This window comes from Glycine soja, chromosome 6, assembly GCF_004193775.1.
Source record: "Glycine soja cultivar W05 chromosome 6, ASM419377v2, whole genome shotgun sequence".
Taxonomy (NCBI): Eukaryota; Viridiplantae; Streptophyta; class Magnoliopsida; order Fabales; family Fabaceae; genus Glycine; species Glycine soja.
Window position 1 is genome coordinate 30,821,014 of NC_041007.1, and position 9,693 is coordinate 30,830,706.

General features: G+C 39.4%; 1 non-coding gene across 1 annotated transcript; it reads left to right on the forward strand.

Annotated features, from left to right (window-relative positions):
- Positions 1-1,938: 1,938 nt before the first annotated feature.
- On the forward strand, positions 1,939-2,045 carry LOC114417518. Its single transcript, XR_003667782.1, has one exon. It is a non-coding gene; the product is annotated as a small nucleolar RNA R71 (small nucleolar RNA).
- Positions 2,046-9,693: the final 7,648 nt, after the last annotated feature.

The window sequence follows — 9,693 nt, forward strand, 5'->3', positions numbered from 1 at the left end:
AAACATGGTTAGTTCTATCTGACTCTATAAAATCAATCTGAAGAGATAAAACATCAGCAGACATGTAATCAATATCAAATTCAGATTCACTCTTAGCATCAAATTCAGACATATGATCAAGTACAAATTTAGATTCAATGCATAAAGAGTGACAGGCATGCAGATTAGAATGAAGATCAGTCATGTATTCATCAACAATATGGTCAATTATTTCAACATGAAATACAGAAAGATCTTTAGATGGGTGTTTCATAGCATCAAGAATATTAAAATGAACAGTTATATCACCAAACTCCATAGATAGTGTGCCTGCATATACATTTATCTTAGTTCTAGCAGTTTTCATAAAGGTCTGCCTAAAATGATGGGAACTGATCCTTTAGAAAATCCCTCCTCCATATTTAAAATATAAAAATCAACAGGGAAAATCAGCTCACCAACTCTAACTAAGACATCCTCTATGAAACCAGCAGGATAGGCAACACTTCTATTAGCTAAATGAATTACCACATCAATTGACTGCAAAGGACCTAGAGATAGAGAATTAAAAATAGACAGAGGCATAACACTAACAGAAGCTCCTAAATCTAGCATGGCATTGTCAAACTTATTGTTCCCTATAATACAAGGTATGCTGAATGTACCTGGATCTTTACATTTTTCAGGGATTTGGGGAACAAATTTACCAATCAATGCGGAGACATTTCTGCCCATACTAATTCTTTCACTTCCTTTAAGCTTCTGCTTATTAGTGCATAGCTCCTTCAAGAATTTAGCATATCTTGGAATTTGCTTTATTGCATCCAGTAGAGGTATGTTTACCTCTACTTTCCTAAATGTTTCCAAGATCTCCTTCTCTTCCTTTTCCATTTTTTTGTTGGAAATTGCTCTTGGAGGGAATGGAAGAGGGATATGCTGCTTCTCTTTAGATTCACTTGCATAGAAATTGTTAGGTAACTTACTCTTTAAATTTTTGTCATCATCTTTTTCTGGAGTAGAGTGAGGTTGGGTAGGTTCATTGGTGGATGAGGAAGATGCTACTGGTTGAGGTCCTTGACACTGCTTTCCTGACCTCAATGTAATGGCACTCACATTTTTGGGATTCTGGACAGAATGAGAAGGTAATCTATCAGAATTCTGGGACTGTTGTTGATTTAACTGTGTAGCCAACTGTCCCATCTGATTAGTTAAGCTCTGAATGAAGGCTCTGGTCTCTTGCTGAACTGCATGTTTTGCATAGTCATTTGCCTCACAAGTTCTTCAAGGGAAGGTTGCGGAGGGGCCTCAACTGTTTGCTGTTTCTGGGGCTGTTGCTGTTGTTGCTGCTGGATTGGTGGAGGAACGTACGGTCTACTTGGGCCAACAACATTTTGAAAATAAGTCTGTTGTTGTTGCTGCTGCTGTTGTGAAGGATTCGACCATCTAAGGTTGGGATGATTCCTCCATCCGGGATTGTACCTATTGCTGGAGAGATCATAATTATTCTGTTGTGGCTGATTTTGCTGTTAAGGTTGAGGAGGTCAGTTATAGATGTTTGCAGCATAAGCTTCACGCTGTTCAATTGCTTCAGATTGTTGCACAAAAGGGAAAAGGTCTGTGTGGTGGTCGGCAGAGGAGCATAAATCACAGAGTCTGGCGACAGGTGCAGATTTTTGATTCATGGCCAGCTGGGTTACCAGGTTAACCAAGGCATCTAGTTTACCTTCAAGCTTCTTAGTCTCATCTGATGAATTCGTGGCTACTTCATGCACTCCTCTAATGACAATAGCATCACTTCTGGCACTAAATTGTTGGGAGTTTGAAGCCATCTTCTCAATTAAATTTCTGGCTTCAGCAGGGATCATGTCTCCAAGGGCTCCACCACTGGCAGCATCTATCATACTTCTCTCCATGTTGTTGACTCCTTCATAAAAATATTGGAGAAGAAGCTGCTCTGAAATCTGGTGGGGAGGGCAACTGGCACATAATTTTTTAAATCTCTCCCAGTATTCATATAGGCTCTCTCCACTAAGTTGTCTAATACCTAAAATATCCTTTCTGATGGTCGTGATCCTGGAAGCAGGGAAAATGTTTTCTAAGAATACTCTCTTGAGGTCATCCCAGCTCGTGATGGACCTTGGAGCAAGGTAATATAGCCAGTCCTTTGCCACTCCCTCTAAAGAATGAGGAAAGACCTTCAGAAATATGTGATCCTCCTGGACATCTGGTGGTTTCATGGTGGAGCAGACAATATGGAATTCTTTCAGATGCTTGTGTGGGTCTTCACTTGCAAGGCCATGAATCTTTGGAAGCAAATGGATCAATCCAGTTTTAAGAACATATGGGACATACTCATTAGGGTATTGGATGCACAAGCTTTCGTAGGTGAAATCAGGTGCAGCCAATTCCCTTAGAGTCCTCTCACGGGGTGGAGGGTGTGCCATGTTCTCAGAATATTCAAAATCAGAATGCTCAAAACTATGATGCTCAAAATCACCAATATCAGAATGCTCAGGATGCTCAAAAGGTACTAAATGATGTCTAACTAGTCTATGAAATGTCCTATCTATCTCAGGATCAAAGGGTTGTAAGTCAGATAGATTTCCTCTAGTCATACACTAAATTCAGCAGCACAATTAGTTGCCTTCTTATGCAAGTAACAATGTAGGTTTGAACTACAGCTACCATCAAATGATGTCCAAATGACTTGAAATTTTGTGAGCAACCTTATAAAATGATGAGAAGATAGCACAAAAAATTTCAAATGAAAATTCGAAGTCTAACTATATAAGCTAAAAATGATAAGTTAAGAAAAATAAGAGAATAATACTTGAAAAATAAAAACTTTTGACAGAATCACTTGTTTTGGATGATGGAGACCTCTAGGCTGGCTGCAACAGCATAGGAAATTTTTTTCTACCCCAAATGCATATATAATAATTGCGATTCTGATAACCAGAGCAAAAGTTATGGCCGTTTGAAGTTTTGACAAAAATCAAATTTGCTACTTTTTTGGAACTTTCAAATCTGACCAAACTAAAGTCTCCAGCTATTTTTCCCACAAAATATAGATTAAAAGAAGTTACCACAAAAAAATTCATCCAAAAATAACAACTCTAGCTACTAAAACAAAAATCCCAAATAATTCAGTAAGGGTGGTCGCTAAAATTCGTCGCTACATGATTTCCACTACTACTTTGTTTTGCCGCAAGCAAAAGTGGTCGCTAAATCTGTTGCAAAACGCTATTCACAGCAAAACATCCAAAACTGAAACAGGGGAAGCGCATAATAGAAAAACTAAAATAGAACACACACTAAAAAAAATACCAAGACACTAAACAACACTAACACACACTAACACAACACTAACAATTAAACATAAAACACGAAAGAATTAAACAATAACATGACACAAGCTATTATGAACCTTTGGACACTGCTCCCTGGCAACGGTGCCAAATTTGATCGAGGCCGTACCCGAATCAAATAAATATTAAAATGTAGTAACTAGGAAGTGATCCTAGGTCCTTTCCCAACGAGCAATGATAAACCAAATGTTCATAACAGATAGTAGGAAATAATAACAAATTGGGGCAGAGGTTGTTTGCTTTTGTAAATTAAACAGGGAGTAAAATTTAATTAGAAAATATCAGAATTAAAATATGTTACTTCCCCTAGATTCACAAGCAAGTCTCTTATCCTAGGTTGCGAGAATTTATCCTTATTCAGTTCAACCACTTAATCCAACCCTAAATTAAATTACTAAGCGAAATTCAACATAAGGCATTCATTATGTGATTAAGCATCACATACACCAATTACTCATAAACGATCATTAAGCATGAATGTAAATTAAGCGAAAAGACAATTAATCAAGCACTAAGCATGCATGAATTAATAGCAACAAATTCAGAGTAATTAGTGAAGAGGAAAAAATGAAAAGAATTTAACAGTAATAATAGAACCTCAAAGAGAACTATGCTTGATCCTCAAGAGAAAACAACGCTGCGGACTTAGCCTTCCATTAATCAAATAAAGAACGAAATTTTATTGATAAAACTAAAAGTCTGAACTGGAATTGTAAAAAACAAAAATAAAAGAGAAAGAAAAGAGAGACTAAAATTGAAAACGAAAAATAGAAGAGAGAGAGGAGAGAGAGCTAAACTAGAACCTTGGTGCTGTTATATAGTGTTTCAGCCCCAAAGTTTACAAATCTGTTTTAAATCCAAGCCCAATTCTGGATTCAAGCCCAAGCCCAATTATAGATTGAAGCCCAATGCTTCATTAATTCCTGAAATTAGATTAAAAACATCAAAGTAGCTGAATGGACCCAAATTATAAAACTGCCTAATAAATTTGACAATTAAGACGAATCAGTATTTAAAATGGTGCAAAAAGGGTTAAGAAATAGGAGAAAATAATGGCACATTAGTTCCCCAGTTTGTTGATGCTAAAAATTGCATATGCAAATTAGGCTTCCATCAATTGGTACCAGAGCTTTGATTCTTGAAATCAAATGTTATCTATCCTTTGTGTTTTCTTTCTTCTTGTGTGTTTCTTCCTTTGTTCGTTCTTTCCCTTTTGATTTACTCTATATTATTATTTCATCTTCCTTTGTTTTATTTCTTTGAGTCATCTTTCTTTTCTGAACTCTATCTAATATCAATATTTTTTATCTTCTTTTTTATATATAATATCAAAATTTGTGCAAAAAAAGGAAAGAAAGAAGTAAAAAAATAAAGAAATTCAGTTTTCAAATTTGGAGCAAAAATTTTGTAACGGTCTAGATTTGGATCTGTCCAATCACATATATGCATTCAAATTTGAATTTTGTGCCAAAAAAAGTGCAAAGAAAAAAAAGGCAAAACAAAAGCAAAAAAAAAAAACACAAAAAAGTTTTGCATTCAGAGTCCTTCTAGTTTTTACATACCTATATTTCAAAATAGAAATTGTGTCTTGTTGGTTATTTATATCTAATATAGCTCAATTCCTGGATAATTCTTTTTCTTGATTATGGAGCCTTCTAGTTTGTTGTCTTCCTTGGCATTCCTTTTGAGTATTCCTTTCATTATTTTTGCTTTTCTTTAAATTCCTTAATTTTGTCTTAGAGTATTTCTATTCTTGGCTTCTTGAGTTGAGTTTTGATTTGTGACAAATTTCACATTGAATACTTATTGATTTTGAGCTTGAAGGTTCTAGCTTAAGAACTGAAGAGGAGCAAGAGTGGTAAAAGGCAAGAGTGCATATTATAAAAGAAAAAACCTTGAAAGAGTGATACACAAGTGGAGATGCTACTCTACAAGTGGAGATGCTACTCTATTTATTACTTGTGCACTAACTTTCCTTTTTGGTATGGCTTCTACAAGTGAAGATGCTACTCCACCATTTCCAAAAACCGCAAGGCTCATGGCGGAGATGATTAAACTTGGTGATCAAATAAGAAGAATGAGTTATGAAAATGAAGAAGGATGGAGAGAATGAGAAAGGATAACGAGGAGAGGTTGAGAAGAATACACGGGAGTAGTGAAGCTTTAAGTGTGAGGATTCAAAACATAAAGAAAGGAGGAGAGGATAAATCATCAAATTCTTCTCATGGAGAAGATGAGGCGTATGAAGAGGATGTGGGAGGAAGCAGGAATGAGAGGTATAGGGATAGTAGAAATCATAGAAGATATGAAGTTAGGAAAAGAGAGGAATGGAATGAGGGAGTGTAGGTGAAGATCCCTACTTTTAAAGGGACTTGTGATCCAAAAGTGTATATCTTGACTGAGAGATGAAGGTTGAGCAAGTCTTTGCTTGTTACAACTACAATGAAGAGAAAAAGATGAAATTTGCCTCACTAGAGTTTGAGGGATATTGTCGCAACCTACCCTTCGGCGAGAGGGCGACGCGTGACTCGTGGCTCATCTTCCAAGAAAGGAATACGCGCGGAGTCGCCACCATCGTTTATTTGAGGAAAACGTCAGAAAAACCGGGAAAGACGTGGTCTACAAACTTTAAGTGAAAGGTTCGGGAGTTGTATTTAAGCACGGGGAAGGTATTAGCACCCCACACGTCCATTACAAGAGACGACAACCTTTAATCAAATGTGCAAATATGACTTAAATTTATGTTATTTTCCCTTTTTACGTTCTTATGTCTTTTTACGCATTTTTATATTTTTATCTTTTTGTGGTCGACAAGGGTGTTTCCCTTTGCTCCTACGTATTCCTCAATTGTGATAAGGAAATTAGACCTACGTAGTTCTTTGAGAACAAAGCGTTTGGTTAAGTTATTTTTTATCCTTTTTTGCAAGATATGTTTTTATTGAATGAAAGGTCATTTAAGGCGTTTGACCATTAAACAATATTTCGATTTTTTTTGAAAAAAAGAGAGAAAACATTAAGGCATTGGACCATTAATGATCTCTTTATTTTTGAAAGAGGTAATAAAGTAACATGTTGATTTTAGGCCTTTAGGAATCTACATTTAACCAATAAAAGTGGAAAAGACCATTTCAAGGCGTTGGACCTTTAAAATTGGCTTTTTTAGGCGATGACAAAAAGTTTGGTTTATGAATTGATTTTAGCCTTAGTTTCACTTTGGTTATTAGTCAATTCGATTAAGAAAGGAAAATCCCAAAGAAAAAATGTCCGATTGATTTTTTTGATTATTTTTACTAAAAGATATTTTTTGATTATTATATTATTATTTTGCCTCTTTTTGGTTTTAAACGTGGTTACGGCATGACCGAATGGTCGAATTTCATTTTAATAGAAATTAAAAGATGTTACGATATGAATGATTGGTGGAAATTTATTTTATTTTTGATTAGGCGAGAAAATGACTTAAATAAATGACTAAAGCACGTCAAAAGGGGGTACGGAAAGTAAATGAAATGAAAATAAAAGCACGCGAAACAAATGAGGACCACTAAGGGTACATAGAATAATTTGAAATGTTTGATTTCGGGAACTTACCGGTTGAAGACCGAAGAACGACGAAGAACGGTTGAAAATCTTCACGAAATCACCCACGAAAACGTCACGGAAGCGTTACGGAAGCGCCTCGGCTTGGATTTTCTTCATGGAAACATTTTTTCTCACTAATTTTAAGTGATCCTCAGATACCAAGAGGGTTGAACATTTTTGTTCTTCCCTCCTCCCCCTATTTATAGGAAAATGAGGGAGGACCTTGCAACCCAGCTCGCCCAGCGAGCTAGGTTGCTTCCTCTAGAAGGCACCTCCTTTTGGAGAACTTCCTGGAAGGCCCAAGTGGGCCTGGTTGCTATTTGCACCCCCTTGTTTACTAAATACACCCTTGCATTTTTTTGTTGATTCTTTTTCCTTAACGTTACGGAACTTTACGAATTACGTAATGATACTTGTTTTCTTTCCGTAATGTCGCGAAACCTTACGGATTACGTAATCATCCCTTCTTTGGCTTCCGGAATGTTACGGAACTTTACGGATTGCGCATTAGCACTTCCTTTTGAATTCTGGCACGTCACGGAACTTCACGGATTGTGCAACAATGCTTTCTTTTGACTTCCGGCATGTCACGGAACTTCACAGATTGCCTAACGATGGGTGCCAGGTACCTCAAAGTGGTCAAACGAGGGTCACATCCCAACAAACGGATGGTCCCCGGACGAAATTAGGGTATGACAGTTGCCCCTCTTTACTTGTCTTTTATTGGAGATAAAAGGGAAGTAAAGATAAGACACTAATTTCGTTCGACCGAAACACCATTCGGCCGGTGAATCTCCCTGCCAGCGGAACCTGCAAAAATTTTGAAAGTGATCAGTACCGACACATGATCCTAATACTGTCGAATTCGTTCCTCTCGGTCGATGAAAGGCGCAGATGACCATAATTTGCCTCCGCGAACTATCGGCCTTGATTGTTTCTGGATAGTGAAAGAAAAAGGTGTGGGATCAAATGGTTCCCTGCATGCCATCGGGCTCGTTGCCTCTGGATGCCAAAAAGCTGAAAAAGTGCAGGACCAAATGGTTCCCGCATGTCATCGGGCCCGCCACCTCTGGATGACAAAAGGTGAAAAACTGCGGGACCAAATGGTTCCCGCATGTCATCGGGCCCGCCGCCTCTGGATGACAAAAGGTGTAAAGTGCGGGACCAAATGGTTCTCGCATGTCATCGGGCCCGCCGCCTCTGGATGACAAAAGTAAAAAGTGCAGGACCAAATGGTTCCCGCATGTCATCGGGCCCGCCACCTCTGGATGACAAAAGGTGAAAAAGTGTGGGACCAAATGGTTCCCGCATGTCATCGTGCCCGCCGCCTCTGGATGACAATAGTAAAAAGTGCGGGACTAGATGGTTCCCGCATGTTATCGGGCCCGCTGCCTCTGGATGAAAAAAGGCGCAGAAGACGACGTTAGTCTCTTCGTGACATTAGACACGACTGTGTCTGAATGGCGAAAAAGTGTGCAGAATGACCATAATTTGTCTCCGCATGTCATCGGGCCCTCCACCTCTAGATGACAAAAAGGTGCAGAAGACGACGTTAGTCTCTGCGTGCCATCGGACATGACTGTGTCTGAATGGCGAAAAGGTGTGTGGAATGACCATAATTTGTCTCGGCATGTCATCGGGCACACCGCCTTTGCATGACAAAAAGGTGTATAAGATGACGTTAGTCTCTGCGTGCCATCGGACACGACTGTGTCTGAATGACGAAAAGGTGTGCGAAATGACCATAATTTGACTCCGCATGTCATCGGGCCCGCCGCCTCTGGATGACAAAAGGCGCAGAAGATGATGTTAGTCTCTGCGTGCCATCGAACACGATTGTGTCTGAATGGCAAAAAGATGTGCAGAATGACCATAATTTGTCTCCGCATGTCATCGGGCCCGCCGCCTTTGGATGACAAAAAGGTGCAGAAGACGACGTTAGTCTCTACGTGCCATCGGACATGACTGTGTCTGAATGGCGAAAAGGTGTGTGGAATGACCATAATTTGTCTCCATATGTCATCGGGCCCACCGCCTCTAGATGACAAAAGGGTGTAGAAGACGATGTTAGTCTCTGCGTGCCATCGGACACAACTGTGTCTGAATGGCGAAAAGGTTTGCGAAATGACCATAATTTGTCTCTGCATGTCATCGGGCCCGCCGCCTCTGGATGAAAAAAGGGTGTAGAAGACGACGTTAGTCTCTGCGTGCCATCGGACACAACTGTGTCTGAATGGCGAAAAGGTGTGCGAAATGACCATAATTTGTTTCCGCATGTCATCGGCCCGCCGCCTCTTGATGACAAAAGGCGCAGAAGACGTTGTTAATCTCTGTGTGCCATCGAACAAGACTGTGTCTGAATGGCAGAATGATTTGCGGAATGACCATAATTTGTCTCCGCATGTCATCGGGCCCGCCGCCTCTGGATGACAAAAAGGTGCATAAGACGACGTTAGTCTCTGCGTGCCATCGGACACGACTGTGTCTGAATGGCGAAAAGGTGTGTGGAATGACCATAATTTGTCTCCACATGTCATCGGGCCCGCCACATTTGGATGACAAAAGGGTGTAGAAGACGACGTTAGTCTCTGCGTGCCATCGGACACAATTGTGTCTGAATGGCGAAAAGGTGTGCGAAATGACCATAATTTGTCTCCGCATGTCATCGGGCCCGCCGCCTCTGGATGACAAAAGGCGCAGAAGATGACATTAGTCTCTGCGTGCCATTGAACATGATTGTGTCTGAATGGCAAAAGGATGTGCA